Raw genomic sequence first — 16,616 nt, 5'->3', positions numbered from 1 at the left:
TTTATTCTAAGATAATAGTTAATCTTGTGTTACAACAGGCAGAATCATTTCAATGTAGAGGGATAGATGTGTTACCCTTTCTACATACTGGAAGGGATATCCTCCCTAGAGAAGGGGCCACAAAGCCGGGTGTCAGGCAGGAGAATATTTCTAAATCTATTAAAGATTTGCAAATTAGGGTCTTGAGAGGCAAACGTATGGTTTCCCAGATTTTGCCTACTCCTCTGAATATGACTGCTCCCATAATAGAAGACAATCACCGGTGGAATTGGCTTCCAGGAGTTTTGTCTAATAAAAACTCGGATAATCCAAAACTGTTTCAACATCTTTAGCACTCAATTAAAAGTATTATCCTGGAATGCAGCAGGGGTGTCTAATAGTCCGGAGAAACTTGACTTTTTATTTTCTTTAAATGCAGATGTGATATGCATCCAAGAAACTTGGTGTAAAAATGGCCTAGATGGGGGAAAGGACTATTTTGTGCTAGAGGCAGCAGCTGCGCCGGCTAAAAAAGGTCATGCAAAAGGGGGAATTGCCTGTCTCCTGTCTAATGCACTGCAATGGCAATTCTCTCATTATGTTGACAAAAGCAACCTTTTTCAAGCTATAACCATTAATAATTTAATTAGTGTAGGCAGCCTGCGTTCTCTAGTAATCATCAATGCATACATCCCGCCAGAAGATGGTTTTAATATTGTAATGAAGCAAATGTTTTCATATGTTAAACAGCTACTAGAATGTGACCAGCCCCCTTATATTTTACTTGTGGGCGATTTGAATAGTAAAGTGTCCCATTCAAGCATAAATCTGTTTAGAAATAAGTTTAAAGAAGAGGCTTATAATATACCGCAATCTACTTTGCCAAGAAAAATAAAAACTAACAAAAGAGGAAAAATATTGCTGCAAGAACTTAGCCATTCAGATGGGTTGATTGTAAATGGTAGGATGGCATCCGATAATCCCGCTAAATTTACTCATAGGTCTCCTAAAGGGGAATCTATCCTCGATTATGTAATTATGGACTACGTCTCTTTTTTTCTCATTCAGGATTTAATGGTCTCTCAAACTTCTATGAGCGATCATAACGTGATTAATATAACTCTTTTATTACAACCTCAGGTTACGGATACATGGTCTTTAAGTACTGGTGGACTTTCTCTGCTTGGTAGGTCAGGTAGATGTTACTGGAACCCGACGACTATGAAGGGTTTACAAACTATCCTTGCAGAAACCCTACTTGAACTAAAAGAATGGCAGGGTATGGAATTTCTTCGCTTTGAAAATTTTATGAAAAAGCTTATTGCACTTGCAAAGAAGCTTAGATATTCCAAGAAAGTGAATTTTGTCCCTAGTTTATTGTTGCCTTTAAATAAATAAATAAATAAATTAGTGAGGCAACAATTTCTGTTTAGATCCATGGAAACAAAAAATAAGTTATCCTTATTAAAAAGAAAGAGGACCAGAATGAGAGCCAAACTAAAGAAAGAAAAAGAAGACTCTCTCTGGATTAGCCTAAGGGAGGCTTCTACCTATGGTAAATCCAGAGATTTTTGGTCCATAATTGGTAAGGGGTGTGGTGTAAGAACTTCCCCTACTCCCGTTTCTATTCCTGAGGATGTCTGGCGTTTATTCTTATTGAATCTGTATGCATCAAATGGCATAAGGGGTGAGGATAGTGATCTTCTTTGGGACAGTAGGTCCGTTATGGAGCCGCCATCTGAGAATTCTATTGCTTTGGCGATTAAGAGTATGCGCTCTTCCGGAGCGTTGGGACCAGATGAGTTGCCCATTTCAGTTTTGAAACAGGATGTTACTACTTGGAGTAGGATTCTTTTCCCCTTGTTTAAAGCATGCTTCTTATTAAGATCAGTCCCTATTTCTTGGAAGGGAAGTATATTAATACCCCTATTTAAGAAGGGCGAGCGGGATAAACCCATGAACTATCGTTTGATCGCTCTATTGGACGCGGTTGGAAAAGTTTTTGCTAAATGCCTTTTATTATTAATTACAGATTGGGTGGAGGCAAATAACATTTTACCTTTGGAACAGACTGGGTTCCGTAAAAAACATGGTACACTTGATAATTTGACTGCTCTTCAAGTGATTACGGACAAATATGTACGAATCCGGGGAGGTGGGGTATATGCGGCATTTGTAGACTTCTCCACAGCGTTTGACAAGGTGGATCGTCCAACGCTGTGGAGAAAGCTTGCTGTAATGGGTATGCCGTCCCATCTACTGGAACTCGTAAGATCTCTTCACTCGAATACCTGGTGTAAGGTGTTACAAGGTGGAGAAAGGGGTCTTTCTCAGTCCATCCCATCTCTAAACGGGTTAAAACAGGGGTGTCTACTGGCCCCCATGTTGTTTTCGCTATATATTGCGGACCTTCCTGCTTCTATTGCTGCAGGTGTTGGTTTAGCCCCGGTGGTTGGAGGTTCATCCATTTCTGTCTTAATGTATGCGGATGATATCCTCATTTTAGATCTAACTCCTAAGGGCTTAGCTAATCGCCTACAAGCTTTACACTTATTTGCGGAAGGACATTTCATGAAGATTAATGTGTCCAAAAGCAAAATTATGTGTATCACTGGAAAGAAAAAATGTAGATCTGTAGACTTTGGATGGGCTATTGGTGGTCAGAGACTAGAGGTGGTTAAAACTTACCCCTTTTTAGGTAAAATAATCGCGGCTAACCTAAGTAAAAGACCTCATATTGAACATAATTCGAGTAAGGCACTGTCTCATGGTATGGGGTTATGCTCGCTGTACTCTGCTACAGGGAAAAGACACTTTGCTCGTTTTTTGGAAGTGTATAATGCAAAAATCCCTGCAACTCTGCTTTATGGATTAGAATTGGTGGAATTAAGACATTGGGGTTTTCTGCATTTAATGGAGGGAAAGGTTTTGAGAAGAATTTCTTCTTTTAATACAGCTTGCTCAGTGTCAGCATGTAGGCTGGAATTTGGCCTCCAGAGCTGTTGGGTACAGGGGTTGATTGCCCTAGTAAGATGGGTGGCCTGTTTGGCCAGAGGTGATCCGGGTTCCTTACGGGCATATATAAAAAAGGAACTGCTGGGCAATTTAAATGAGTTCTCGTTATTAGTAAAAAACTTCAGAACAGCTGTAAAACTGTTAGAGTTGGAGGAAAATACTTTGTTTTTACTTTCTCCGTCTCAACTAAAGTCTCAGCTGAAATACGCATCTTGGGAACTCTGCTTTAAATTGGATATGTCTACCTTACATGGAAAGAAGGAGGGGGAACTACTCTTAAATTCGTATTCAATAAAGCTGGCCCAGCAGTATGTCTCCTGGAATATCCCACATCGAGTACGAAGGTTATGGTACCTCTTGCGACACGATTTACTTCCTTTAAACTCTTTATTAGCAAAGTGGTATGGAACATCCCCCATATGTAATTTTTGTAATAAGGCAGTCCAAGACCGAAATCATGTTTTGTTTATTTGTCCTATACTACGCCCATTTCGTTCTAAATGGTTGAGATCTATTTGCTTACAATTAGGAATTCTTAATGTAAATACTTTTTTCCATGCCCTTTACTGTCCACCCAATGAAATGTTTTGCTTCAAAAATTTTAATTTTTTTAGGAGTTTTTTAGACATTTATTAATGAAACCTGTAATGGTAATTTGTGTTTCTCCGGGCTGTGTTCATGTGGTGTTTTCTTGAATGATTTTGTATTTTAATATTGTATATGTTTGTGTTTAAGTATATGATTGTTATATGTGGCCCTCGTTTGAGAGCCGAAAACATAATAATAAAAACTTGAAACTCTGTGACTTGAAGAGGACTGCATAACGAGAAGTGAACATTTACTTAACTAAACCAAATGGTGCTAATGCAAAATCTCATGACCCTGCAAGTAGGATTCGAACCAACGCGGTGAAACCCCATTGGATTTCAAGTCCAACACCTTACCCACTCGGCCATCGCAGCTGCATGTGTATGATGTCACTATTGTCGTATACGAGCCATGCGCTGCTCACGTCAGGCCGAGACCTAAAAATTAAAGTAACGGAAGGACGGGGCATGTACCAGCAGTGCCCTGTCTCCCTCACTTATTTCGCATGCTTTCATACAATTAATAAAAATAGCAACACGCATCACTCAAAGTGAGTGAAAGGGCACAGATGAGCGGTAATCAATCCCTGCACATTTCTGCCCTCTTTTCCCTGTATTACGGCGCTGGGAATGGGCCCTTAAGAGTACTCAGAAAGAGTCCAAAAGCCTAAACAAGACACGCTACATAAAAAACTTACTCTTTTCGTGACTCGTCTAGATCAGGCAGGACAGGTCTAGACTACGAACCCTTCCGAGCCACCTGCTCTCTAAAACACTTCCTGGGTGTGGAAATTGTCTCAATATTTACATCTAGTTTTTGTTTTTGCCGTTTAACTCCGTGACTTGATGAGGATTGCATTACAAGAAGTGAACATTTACTTAACTAAACCAAATGGCATTCATGCAAAATCTCACGATGCTGCAAGCAGGATTCGAACCTGCGCAGGGAAACCCCATTGGATTTTGAGTCGAACGCCTTAACCACTCGCCCATCACAGCTCCATGAGTATAATGTCACTGTTGTCGTATATGAGCCATGCGCTGCTCACGTCAGACCGAGACCTAAAAAACTAAAGTAATGGAAGGACGGGGCAGGTACCAGCAGTGCCCTGTTGCCCTCACTCATTTCGCATGCTTTGATACAATTAATAAAAATAGCAACACGCATCACTCAAAGTGAGTGACAGGGCACAGATGAGCAGTAATCAATCACTGCACATTCCTACCCTCTTTTCCCTATATTACGGCGCTGGGAATGGGCACTTAAGAGTACTCAGAAAGAGTCCAAATGCCTAAACAAGACACGCTACATAAAAAAATTACTCTTTTTGTGACTCGTCAAGATCAGGCAGGACAGGTCCAGACTACGAACCCTTCCAAACCACCTGCTCTCTTAAACACTTCCTGAGTGTTGAAATTGTCTTAATGTTTACATTTAGTTTGAATTTTTGCTGTTTAACTCTGTGACTTGATGAGCATTGACTAACGAGAAGTGAACATTTCCTTAACAAACCAAATGGTGTTCATGCAAAATCATACGTCGCTGCAAGCAGGATTCAAACTTGCGCAGAGTAACCCCATTGGATTTCGATTCCAACGCCTTACCCACTCAGCCATCACAGCTCCATGAGAATGATGTCACTGTTGTCGTATATGAGCCATGCGCTGCTCACGTCAGGCCAAGACCTAAAAAATAAAGTAACATAAGGACGGGGCAGGAACCAGCAGTGCCCTGTTGCCCTCACTTATTTCACATGCTTTCATACAATTAATACAAATAGCAACACGTATCACTCAAAGTGAGTAACAGGGCACAGATGAGCGGTAATCATTCACTGTGCATTTCTACCCTCTTTTCCCTCTATTACGGCGGTGGCAACGGGCCCTTAAGTGTACTCAGAAAAAGTCCAAAAGCCTAAACAAGACACGCTTCATAAAAAAAAATTACTCTTTTCCTGAATTGTCTAGATCAGGCAGGACAGGTCCAGACTACAAACCCTTCCTAGCCACCTGCTCTCTAAAACACTTCCTGGGTGTAGAAATTGTCTCAAAGTTTACATCTAGTTTGAGTTTTTGCCGTTTAACTCTGTGACTTGATGAGGATTGCATAACGAGAAGTGAACATTTAGTTACCTAAACCAAATGGTGTTCATGCAAAATTTCATGACGCTGCAAGCAGGATTCGAACCTACGCGGGGAAACCCCATTGGATTTCAAGTCCAACGCCTTAACCACTCGGCCATCGCAGCTGCGTGAGTATGATGTCACTGTTGTCGTATACGAGCCATGCGCTGCTCACATCAGGCCGACACCTACAAATTAAAGTAAGGGAAGGACAGGGCACGTACCAGCAGTGCCCTGTCTCCCTCACTTATTTAGCATGCTTTCATACAATCAATAAAAATAGCAACACGCATCACTCAAAGTGAGTGACAGGTCACAGATGAGCAGTAATCAATCACTGCACATTTCTGCCCTCTTTTCCCTATATTACGCCTCTGGAATGGGCCCTTAAGTGTACTCAGAAAGAGTCCAAAAGCCTAAACAAGACACGCTACATAAAAAAAGTTACTCTTTTCGTGACTCATCAAGATCAGGCAGGACAGGTCCAGACTACGAACCCTTCCGAGCCACCTGCTCTCTAAAACACTTCCTGAGTGTTGAAATTGTCTTAATGTTTACATTTAGTTTGAGTTTTTGCCGTTTAACTCTGTGACTTGATGAGGATTGCATAACGAGAAGTGAACATTTAGTTAACTAAACCAAATGGTGTTCATGCAAAATTTCATGACGCTGCAAGCAGGATTCAAACCTATGCGGGGAAACCCCATTGGATTTCAAGTCCAACACCTTAACCACTCAGCCATCGCAGCTGCGTGAGTATGATGTCACTGTTGTCGTATACGAGCCATGCGCTGCTCACATCAGGCCGACACCTACAAATTAAAGTAACGGAAGGACAGGGCACGTACCAGCAGTGCCCTTTCTCCCTCACTTATTTCGCATGCTTTCATACAATCAATAAAAATAGCAACACGCATCACTCAAAGTGAGTGACAGGTCACAGATGAGCAGTAATCAATCACTGCACATTTCTGCCCTCTTTTCCCTCTATTACGGCGGTGGCAACGGACCCTTAAGTGTACTCAGAAAAAGTCCAAAAGCCTAAACAAGACACGCTTCATAAAAAAAAATTACTCTTTTCCTGACTTGTCTAGATCAGGCAGGACAGGTCCAGACTACAAACCCTTCCTAGCCACCTGCTCTCTAAAACACTTCCTGGGTGTAGAAATTGTCTCAAAGTTTACATCTAGTTTGAGTTTTTGCCGTTTAACTCTGTGACTTGATGAGGATTGCATAACGAGAAGTGAACATTTAGTTAACTAAACCAAATGGTGTTCATGCAAAATGTCATGACGCTGCAAGCAGGATTCAAACCTATGCGGGGAAACCCCATTGGATTTCAAGTCCAACACCTTAACCACTCAGCCATCGCAGCTGCGTGAGTATGATGTCACTGTTGTCGTATACGAGCCATGCGCTGCTCACATCAGGCCGACACCTACAAATTAAAGTAACGGAAGGACAGGGCACGTACCAGCAGTGCCCTGTCTCCCTCACTTATTTCGCATGCTTTCATACAATCAATAAAAATAGCAACACGCATCACTCAAAGTGAGTGACAGGTCACAGATGAGCAGTAATCAATCACTGCACATTTCTGCCCTCTTTTCCCTATATTACGGCTCTGGAATGGGCCCTTAAGTGTACTCAGAAAGAGTCCAAAAGCCTAAACAAGACACGCTACATAAAAAAATTACTCTTTTCGTGACTCATCAAGATCAGGCAGGACAGGTCCAGACTACGAACCCTTCCGAGCCACCTGCTCTCTAAAACACTTCCTGAGTGTTGAAATTGTCTTAATGTTTACATTTAGTTTGAGTTTTTGCTGTTTAACTCTGTTACTTGATGAGGATTGCGTAACGAGAAGTGAACATTTCCTTATCAAACCAAATGGTGTTCATGCAAAATCGCACGAGGCTGCAAGCAGGATTCGGACCTGTGCAGGGAAACCCCATTGATTTCAAGTCGAACGCCTTAACCACTCGGCCATCGCAGCTCCATGTTGTCGTAAACGAGCTATGCACTGCTCACGTCAGACCGAGACCTAAAAAATAGAGCAACGGAAGGACGGGGCAGGTACCAGCAGTGCCCTGTTGTTGCCCTCACTTATTTTGCATGCTTTCATACAATTAATAAAAATAGTAACACGTATCACTCAAAGTGAGTGACAGGGCACAGATGAGCGGTAATCAATCACTGCACATTCCTACCCTCTTTTCCCTATATTACGGCGCTGGGAATGGGCACTTAAGAGTACTCAGAAAGAGTCCAAATGCCTAAACAAGTCACGCTATATAAAAAAATTACTCTTTTTGTGACTCGTCAAGATCAGGCAGGACAGGTCCAGACTACGAACCCTTCCAAACCACCTGCTCTCTTAAACACTTCCTGAGTGTTGAAATTGTCTTAATGTTTACATTTAGTTTGAATTTTTGCTGTTTAACTCTGTGACTTGATGAGGATTGACTAACGAGAAGTGAAAATTTCCTTAACAATCCAAATGGTGTTCATGCAAAATCGTACGTCGCTGCAAGCAAGATTCGAACCTGCGCAGGGAAACCCCATTGGATTTCGAGTCCAACGCCTTAACCACTCGGCCATCGCAGCTCCATGAGTATGATGTCACTGTTGTCGTATATGATCCATTCGCTGCTCACGTCAGACCGAGACTTAAAAAATAAAGTAACCGAAGGAAGGGGCAGGTACCAGCAGTGCTCTGTTGCCCTCACTTATTTCGCTTGCTTTCAAACAATTAATAAAAATAGCAACACGTATCACTCAAAGTGAGTGACAGGGCACAGATGAGCAGTAATCAATCACTGCGCATTTCTACCCTCTTTTCCCTATATTACGGCGCTGGGACCGGGCCCTTAAGTGTACTCAGAAAGAGTCCAAAGCCTAAACAAGACACTCTACATAAAAAAATGACTCTTTTCGTGACTCGTCAAGATCAAGCAGGACAGGTCCAGACTACGAACCCTTCGAACCACCTGCTCTCTAAAACACTTCCGGAGTGTTGAAATTGTCTTAATGTTTACATTTAGTTTGAGTTTTTGCTGTTTAATTCTGTGACTTGATGAGGATTGCGTAACGAGAAGTGAACATTTCCTTAACAAACCAAATGGTGTTCATGCAAAATCGCCCGATGCTGCAAGCAGGATGCGAACCTGCGCAGGGAAACCCCATTGAATTTTGAGTCCAACACCTTAACCACTCGGCCATCGCAGCTCCATGAGTATGACGTCACTGTTGTCGTATATGAGCCATGCGCTGCTCACGTCAGGCCGAGACCTAAAAAATAAAGTAACAAAAGGACGGGGCAGGAACCAGCAGTGCCCTGTTGCCCTCACTTATTTCACATGCTTTCATACAATTAATAAAAATAGCAACACGTATCACTCAAAGTGAGTGACAGGGCACAGATGAGCGGTAATCATTCACTGTGCATTTCTACCCTCTTTTCCCTCTAATATGGCGGTGGCAACGGGCCCTTAAGTGTACTCAGAAAAAGTCCAAAAGCCTAAACAAGACACGATTCATAAAAAAAATTACTCTTTTGCTGACTTGTCTATATCAGGCAGGACAGGTCCAGACTACAAACCATTCCTAGCCACCTGCTCTCTGAAACACTTCCTGGGTGTAGAAATTGTCTCAATGTTTACATATAGTTTGAGTTTTTTCCGTTTAACTCTGTGACTTGATGAGGATTGCATAACGAGAAGTGAACATTTACTTAACTAAACCAAATGGTGTTCATGCAAAATCTCATGACGCTGCAAGCAGGATTCAAACCTACGCGGGGAAACCCCATTGGATTTCAAGTCCAATGCCTTAACCACTCGGCCATCGCAGCTGCGTGAGCTTGACGTCACTGTTGTCGTATACGAGCCATGCGCTGCTCACATCAGGCCGAGACCTAAAAATTAAAGTAACGGAAGGACGGGGCACGTACCAGCAGTGCCGTGTCTCCCTCACTTATTTCGCATGCTTTCATACAATTAATAAAAATAGCAACACGCATCACTCAAAGTGAGTGACAGGGCACAGATGAGCAGTAATCAATCACTGCACATTTCTGCCCTCTTTTCCCTATATTACGGCTCTGGAATGGGCCCTTAAGTGTACTCAGAAAGAGTCCAAAAGCCTAAACAAGATACGCTACATAACAAAATTACTCTTTTCGTGACTCGTCAAGATCAGGCAGGACAGGTCCAGACTACGAACCCTTCCGAGCCACCTGCTCTCTAAAACACTTCCTCAGTGTTGAAATTGTCTAAATGTTTACATTTAGTTTGAGTTTTTGCTGTTTAACTCTGTTACTTGATGAGGATTGAGTAACGAGAAGTGAACATTTCCTTATCAAACCAAATGGTGTTCATGCAAAATCGCACGAGGCTGCAAGCAGGATTCGGACCTGCGCAGGGAAACCCCATTGATTTCGAGTCCAACGCCTTAACCACTCGGCCATTGCAGCTCCATGTTGACGTATACGAGCCATTCGCTGCTCACGTCAGACCGAGACCTAAAAAATAAAGTAACCGAAGGAAGGGGCAGGTACCAGCAGTGCTCTGTTGCCCTCACTTATTTCGCTTGCTTTCATACAATTAATAAAAATAGCAACACGTATCACTCAAAGTGAGTGACAGGGCACAGATGAGCAGTAATCAATCACTGCGCATTTCTACCCTCTTTTTCCTATATTACAGCACTGGGACTGGGCCCTTAAGTGTACTCACAAAGAGTCCAAAAGCCTAAACAAGACACTCTACATAAAAAAATGACTCTTTTCGTGACTCGTCAAGATCAAGCAGGACAGTTCCAGACTACGAACCCTTTAAACCACCTGCTCTCTAAAACACTTCCGGAGTGTTGAAATTGTCGTAATGTTTACATTTAGTTTGAGTTTTTGCTGTTTAATTCTGTGACTTGATGAGGATTGCGTAACGAGAAGTGAACATTTCCTTAACAAACCAAATGGTGTTCATGCAAAATCGCCCGATGCTGCAAGCAGGATGCGAACCTGCGCAGGGACACCCCATTGAATTTCGAGTCCAACGCCTTAACCACTCGGCCATCGCAGCTCCATGAGTAAGATGTTACTGTTGTCGTATATGAGCCATGCGCTGCTCACGTCAGGCCGAGACCTAAAACAATAAAGTAACAAAAGGACGGGGCAGGAACCAGCAGTGCCCTGTTGCCCTCACTTATTTCACATGCTTTCATACAATTAATAAAAATAGCAACACGTATCACTCAAAGTGAGTGACAGGGCACAGATGAGCGGTAATCATTCACTGTGCATTTATACCCTCTTTTCCCTCTATTACGGCGGTGGCAACGGGCCCTTAAGTGTACTCAGAAAAAGTCCAAAAGCCTAACCAAGACACGCTTCATGAAAAAATATTACTCTTTTCGTGATTTGTCTAGATCAGGCAAACAGGTCCAGACTACGAACCCTTCCGAGCCACCTGCTCTGTAAAACACTTCCTGGGTGTAGAAATTGTCTCAATGTTTACATCTAGTTTGAGTTTTTGCCGTTTAACTCTGTGACTTGAAGTGGACTGCATAACGAGAAGTGAACATTTACTTAACTAAACCAAATGGTGCTAATGCAAAATCTCATGACCCTGCAAGCAGGATTCGAACCAACGCGGTGAAACCCCATTGGATTACAAGTCCAACACCTTACCCATTTGGCCATCGCAGCTGCATGTGTATGATGTCACTGTTGTCGTATACGAGCCATGCGCTGCTCACGTCAGGCCGAGACCTAAAAATTAAAGTAACGGAAGGACGGGGCATGTACCAGCAGTGCCCTGTCTCCCTCACTTATTTCGCATGCTTTCATACAATTAATAAAAATAGCAACACGCATCACTCAAAGTGAGTGAAAGGGCACAGATGAGCGGTAATCAATCACTGCACATTTCTGCCCTCTTTTCCCTGTATTACGGCGCTGGGAATGGGCCCTTAAGAGTACTCAGAAATAGTCCAAAAGCCTAAACAAGACACGCTACATAAAAAATTACTCTTTTCGTGACTCGTCTAGATCAGGCAGGACAGGTCCAGACTACGAACCCTTCCGAGCCACCTGCTCTCTAAAACACTTCCTGGGTGTGGAAATTGTCTCAATATTTACATCTAGTTTTTGTTTTTGCCGTTTAACTCCGTGACTTGATGAGGATTGCATAACAAGAAGTGAACATTTACTTAACTAAACCAAATGGCATTCATGCAAAATATCACGATGCTGCAAGCAGGATTCGAACCTGCGCAGGGAAACCCCATTGGATTTCGAGTCCAACACCTTAACCACTCGGCCATCGCAGCTCCATGAGTGTGATGTCACTGTTATCGTATATGAGCCATTCGCTGCTCACGTCAGACCGAGACCTAAAAAATAAAGTAACCGAAGGAAGGGGCAGGTACCAGCAGTGCTCTGTTGCCCTCACTTATTTCGCTTGCTTTCATACAATTAATAAAAATAGCAACACGTATCACTCAAAGTGAGTGACAGGGCACAGATGAGCAGTAATCAATCACTGCGCATTTCTACCCTCTTTTCCCTATATTACAGTGCTGGGACCGGGCCCTTAAGTGTACTCAGAAAGAGTCCAAAAGCCTAAACAAGACACTCTACATAAAAAAATGACTCTTTTCGTGATTCGTCAAGATTAAACAGGACAGGTCCAGACTACGAACCCTTCGAACCACCTGCTCTCTAAAACACTTCCGGAGTGTTGAAATTGTCTTAATGTTTATATTTAGTTTGAGTTTTTGCTGTTTAATTCTGTGACTTGATGAGGATTGCATAACGAGAAGTGAACATTTACTTAACTAAAGCAAATGGGAATCATGCAAAATCTCATGACGCTGCAAGCAGGATGCGAACCTACGCGGGGAAACCCAATTGGATTTCGAGTCAAACGCCTTAACCACTCGGCCATCGCAGCTCCATCAGTATGATGTCACTGTTGTCGTATATGAGCCATGCGCTGCTCACGTCAGGCCGAGACCTAAAAAATAAAGTAACAAAAGGACGGGGCAGGAACCAGCAGTGCCCTGTTGCCCTCACTTATTTCACATGCTTTCATACAATTAATAAAAATAGCAACACGTATCACTCAAAGTGAGTGACAGGGCACAGATGAGCGGTAATCATTCACTGTGCATTTCTACCCTCTTTTCCCTCTATTACGGCGGTGGCAACGGGCCCTTAAGTGTACTCAGAAAAAGTCCAAAAGCCTAAACAAGACACGCTTCTTAAAAAATAATTACTCTTTTCCTGACTTGTCTATATCAGGCAGGACAGGTCCAGACTACAAACCATTCCTAGCCACCTGCTCTCTGAAACACTTCCTGGGTGTAGAAATTGTCTCAATGTTTACATATAGTTTGAGTTTTTTCCGTTTAACTCTGTGACTTGATGAGGATTGCATAACGAGAAGTGAACATTTACTTAACTAAACCAAATGGTGTTCATGCAAAATCTCATGACGCTGCAAGCAGGATTCAAACCTACGCGGGGAAACCCCATTGGATTTCAAGTCCAATGCCTTAACCACTCGGCCATCGCAGCTGCGTGAGCTTGACGTCACTGTTGTGGTATACGAGCCATGCGCTGCTCACATCAGGCCGAGACCTAAAAATTAAAGTAACGGAAGGACGGGGCACGTACCAGCAGTGCCGTGTCTCCCTCACTTATTTCGCATGCTTTCATACAATTAATAAAAATAGCAACACGCATCACTCAAAGTGAGTGACAGGGCACAGATGAGCAGTAATCAATCACTGCACATTTCTGCCCTCTTTTCCCTATATTACGGCTCTGGAATGGGCCCTTAAGTGTACTCAGAAAGAGTCCAAAAGCCTAAACAAGATACGCTACATAACAAAATTACTCTTTTCGTGACTCGTCAAGATCAGGCAGGACAGGTCCAGACTACGAACCCTTCCGAGCCACCTGCTCTCTAAAACACTTCCTCAGTGTTGAAATTGTCTAAATGTTTACATTTAGTTTGAGTTTTTGCTGTTTAACTCTGTTACTTGATGAGGATTGAGTAACGAGAAGTGAACATTTCCTTATCAAACCAAATGGTGTTCATGCAAAATCGCACGAGGCTGCAAGCAGGATTCGGACCTGCGCAGGGAAACCCCATTGATTTCGAGTCCAACGCCTTAACCACTCGGCCATTGCAGCTCCATGTTGACGTATACGAGCCATTCGCTGCTCACGTCAGACCGAGACCTAAAAAATAAAGTAACCGAAGGAAGGGGCAGGTACCAGCAGTGCTCTGTTGCCCTCACTTATTTCGCTTGCTTTCATACAATTAATAAAAATAGCAACACGTATCACTCAAAGTGAGTGACAGGGCACAGATGAGCAGTAATCAATCACTGCGCATTTCTACCCTCTTTTTCCTATATTACAGCACTGGGACTGGGCCCTTAAGTGTACTCACAAAGAGTCCAAAAGCCTAAACAAGACACTCTACATAAAAAAATGACTCTTTTCGTGACTCGTCAAGATCAAGCAGGACAGTTCCAGACTACGAACCCTTTAAACCACCTGCTCTCTAAAACACTTCCGGAGTGTTGAAATTGTCGTAATGTTTACATTTAGTTTGAGTTTTTGCTGTTTAATTCTGTGACTTGATGAGGATTGCGTAACGAGAAGTGAACATTTCCTTAACAAACCAAATGGTGTTCATGCAAAATCGCCCGATGCTGCAAGCAGGATGCGAACCTGCGCAGGGACACCCCATTGAATTTCGAGTCCAACGCCTTAACCACTCGGCCATCGCAGCTCCATGAGTAAGATGTTACTGTTGTCGTATATGAGCCATGCGCTGCTCACGTCAGGCCGAGACCTAAAACAATAAAGTAACAAAAGGACGGGGCAGGAACCAGCAGTGCCCTGTTGCCCTCACTTATTTCACATGCTTTCATACAATTAATAAAAATAGCAACACGTATCACTCAAAGTGAGTGACAGGGCACAGATGAGCGGTAATCATTCACTGTGCATTTATACCCTCTTTTCCCTCTATTACGGCGGTGGCAACGGGCCCTTAAGTGTACTCAGAAAAAGTCCAAAAGCCTAACCAAGACACGCTTCATGAAAAAATATTACTCTTTTCGTGATTTGTCTAGATCAGGCAAACAGGTCCAGACTACGAACCCTTCCGAGCCACCTGCTCTGTAAAACACTTCCTGGGTGTAGAAATTGTCTCAATGTTTACATCTAGTTTGAGTTTTTGCCGTTTAACTCTGTGACTTGAAGTGGACTGCATAACGAGAAGTGAACATTTACTTAACTAAACCAAATGGTGCTAATGCAAAATCTCATGACCCTGCAAGCAGGATTCGAACCAACGCGGTGAAACCCCATTGGATTACAAGTCCAACACCTTACCCATTTGGCCATCGCAGCTGCATGTGTATGATGTCACTGTTGTCGTATACGAGCCATGCGCTGCTCACGTCAGGCCGAGACCTAAAAATTAAAGTAACGGAAGGACGGGGCATGTACCAGCAGTGCCCTGTCTCCCTCACTTATTTCGCATGCTTTCATACAATTAATAAAAATAGCAACACGCATCACTCAAAGTGAGTGAAAGGGCACAGATGAGCGGTAATCAATCACTGCACATTTCTGCCCTCTTTTCCCTGTATTACGGCGCTGGGAATGGGCCCTTAAGAGTACTCAGAAATAGTCCAAAAGCCTAAACAAGACACGCTACATAAAAAATTACTCTTTTCGTGACTCGTCTAGATCAGGCAGGACAGGTCCAGACTACGAACCCTTCCGAGCCACCTGCTCTCTAAAACACTTCCTGGGTGTGGAAATTGTCTCAATATTTACATCTAGTTTTTGTTTTTGCCGTTTAACTCCGTGACTTGATGAGGATTGCATAACAAGAAGTGAACATTTACTTAACTAAACCAAATGGCATTCATGCAAAATATCACGATGCTGCAAGCAGGATTCGAACCTGCGCAGGGAAACCCCATTGGATTTCGAGTCCAACACCTTAACCACTCGGCCATCGCAGCTCCATGAGTGTGATGTCACTGTTATCGTATATGAGCCATTCGCTGCTCACGTCAGACCGAGACCTAAAAAATAAAGTAACCGAAGGAAGGGGCAGGTACCAGCAGTGCTCTGTTGCCCTCACTTATTTCGCTTGCTTTCATACAATTAATAAAAATAGCAACACGTATCACTCAAAGTGAGTGACAGGGCACAGATGAGCAGTAATCAATCACTGCGCATTTCTACCCTCTTTTCCCTATATTACAGTGCTGGGACCGGGCCCTTAAGTGTACTCAGAAAGAGTCCAAAAGCCTAAACAAGACACTCTACATAAAAAAATGACTCTTTTCGTGATTCGTCAAGATTAAACAGGACAGGTCCAGACTACGAACCCTTCGAACCACCTGCTCTCTAAAACACTTCCGGAGTGTTGAAATTGTCTTAATGTTTATATTTAGTTTGAGTTTTTGCTGTTTAATTCTGTGACTTGATGAGGATTGCATAACGAGAAGTGAACATTTACTTAACTAAAGCAAATGGGAATCATGCAAAATCTCATGACGCTGCAAGCAGGATGCGAACCTACGCGGGGAAACCCAATTGGATTTCGAGTCAAACGCCTTAACCACTCGGCCATCGCAGCTCCATCAGTATGATGTCACTGTTGTCGTATATGAGCCATGCGCTGCTCACGTCAGGCCGAGACCTAAAAAATAAAGTAACAAAAGGACGGGGCAGGAACCAGCAGTGCCCTGTTGCCCTCACTTATTTCACATGCTTTCATACAATTAATAAAAATAGCAACACGTATCACTCAAAGTGAGTGACAGGGCACAGATGAGCGGTAATCATTCACTGTGCATTTCTACCCTCTT

At 43.0% G+C, this 16,616-nt stretch overlaps 20 non-coding genes across 20 annotated transcripts; all 20 read right to left on the bottom strand.

The window, feature by feature from the left end:
- Positions 1-3,871: 3,871 nt before the first annotated feature.
- TRNAS-UGA (transfer RNA serine (anticodon UGA)) lies at positions 3,872-3,956 on the bottom strand. Its single transcript has one exon. It is a non-coding gene; the product is annotated as a tRNA-Ser (tRNA).
- Positions 3,957-4,498: 542 nt separating this feature from the next.
- On the bottom strand, positions 4,499-4,580 carry TRNAL-CAA (transfer RNA leucine (anticodon CAA)). The gene has a single exon. It is a non-coding gene; the product is annotated as a tRNA-Leu (tRNA).
- A 542-nt stretch (positions 4,581-5,122) lies between these two features.
- TRNAS-CGA (transfer RNA serine (anticodon CGA)) lies at positions 5,123-5,204 on the bottom strand. Its single transcript has one exon. It is a non-coding gene; the product is annotated as a tRNA-Ser (tRNA).
- Positions 5,205-5,748: 544 nt separating this feature from the next.
- On the bottom strand, positions 5,749-5,830 carry TRNAS-UGA (transfer RNA serine (anticodon UGA)). Its single transcript has one exon. It is a non-coding gene; the product is annotated as a tRNA-Ser (tRNA).
- A 542-nt stretch (positions 5,831-6,372) lies between these two features.
- Positions 6,373-6,454, bottom strand: TRNAS-UGA (transfer RNA serine (anticodon UGA)). The gene has a single exon. It is a non-coding gene; the product is annotated as a tRNA-Ser (tRNA).
- A 544-nt stretch (positions 6,455-6,998) lies between these two features.
- Positions 6,999-7,080, bottom strand: TRNAS-UGA (transfer RNA serine (anticodon UGA)). Its single transcript has one exon. It is a non-coding gene; the product is annotated as a tRNA-Ser (tRNA).
- A 1,150-nt stretch (positions 7,081-8,230) lies between these two features.
- Positions 8,231-8,312, bottom strand: TRNAS-CGA (transfer RNA serine (anticodon CGA)). Its single transcript has one exon. It is a non-coding gene; the product is annotated as a tRNA-Ser (tRNA).
- A 539-nt stretch (positions 8,313-8,851) lies between these two features.
- Positions 8,852-8,933, bottom strand: TRNAL-CAA (transfer RNA leucine (anticodon CAA)). Its single transcript has one exon. It is a non-coding gene; the product is annotated as a tRNA-Leu (tRNA).
- Positions 8,934-9,476: 543 nt separating this feature from the next.
- TRNAS-UGA (transfer RNA serine (anticodon UGA)) lies at positions 9,477-9,558 on the bottom strand. The gene has a single exon. It is a non-coding gene; the product is annotated as a tRNA-Ser (tRNA).
- A 540-nt stretch (positions 9,559-10,098) lies between these two features.
- On the bottom strand, positions 10,099-10,179 carry TRNAS-CGA (transfer RNA serine (anticodon CGA)). Its single transcript has one exon. It is a non-coding gene; the product is annotated as a tRNA-Ser (tRNA).
- Positions 10,180-10,704: 525 nt separating this feature from the next.
- On the bottom strand, positions 10,705-10,786 carry TRNAS-CGA (transfer RNA serine (anticodon CGA)). The gene has a single exon. It is a non-coding gene; the product is annotated as a tRNA-Ser (tRNA).
- Positions 10,787-11,327: 541 nt separating this feature from the next.
- On the bottom strand, positions 11,328-11,412 carry TRNAT-UGU (transfer RNA threonine (anticodon UGU)). Its single transcript has one exon. It is a non-coding gene; the product is annotated as a tRNA-Thr (tRNA).
- Positions 11,413-11,953: 541 nt separating this feature from the next.
- Positions 11,954-12,035, bottom strand: TRNAS-CGA (transfer RNA serine (anticodon CGA)). The gene has a single exon. It is a non-coding gene; the product is annotated as a tRNA-Ser (tRNA).
- A 541-nt stretch (positions 12,036-12,576) lies between these two features.
- Positions 12,577-12,658, bottom strand: TRNAS-CGA (transfer RNA serine (anticodon CGA)). The gene has a single exon. It is a non-coding gene; the product is annotated as a tRNA-Ser (tRNA).
- A 544-nt stretch (positions 12,659-13,202) lies between these two features.
- On the bottom strand, positions 13,203-13,284 carry TRNAS-UGA (transfer RNA serine (anticodon UGA)). Its single transcript has one exon. It is a non-coding gene; the product is annotated as a tRNA-Ser (tRNA).
- A 540-nt stretch (positions 13,285-13,824) lies between these two features.
- TRNAS-CGA (transfer RNA serine (anticodon CGA)) lies at positions 13,825-13,905 on the bottom strand. Its single transcript has one exon. It is a non-coding gene; the product is annotated as a tRNA-Ser (tRNA).
- A 525-nt stretch (positions 13,906-14,430) lies between these two features.
- TRNAS-CGA (transfer RNA serine (anticodon CGA)) lies at positions 14,431-14,512 on the bottom strand. The gene has a single exon. It is a non-coding gene; the product is annotated as a tRNA-Ser (tRNA).
- A 541-nt stretch (positions 14,513-15,053) lies between these two features.
- Positions 15,054-15,138, bottom strand: TRNAT-UGU (transfer RNA threonine (anticodon UGU)). The gene has a single exon. It is a non-coding gene; the product is annotated as a tRNA-Thr (tRNA).
- Positions 15,139-15,679: 541 nt separating this feature from the next.
- Positions 15,680-15,761, bottom strand: TRNAS-CGA (transfer RNA serine (anticodon CGA)). The gene has a single exon. It is a non-coding gene; the product is annotated as a tRNA-Ser (tRNA).
- Positions 15,762-16,302: 541 nt separating this feature from the next.
- Positions 16,303-16,384, bottom strand: TRNAS-CGA (transfer RNA serine (anticodon CGA)). The gene has a single exon. It is a non-coding gene; the product is annotated as a tRNA-Ser (tRNA).
- Between the last annotated feature and the right edge of the window lie 232 nt (positions 16,385-16,616).

Source organism: Lissotriton helveticus, chromosome 11, assembly GCF_964261635.1.
Source record: "Lissotriton helveticus chromosome 11, aLisHel1.1, whole genome shotgun sequence".
NCBI classification, from domain to species: Eukaryota; Metazoa; Chordata; class Amphibia; order Caudata; family Salamandridae; genus Lissotriton; species Lissotriton helveticus.
The sequence above is the reverse complement of the archived record's forward strand: the minus strand, read 5'-3'. Positions and strand labels throughout refer to the sequence as shown.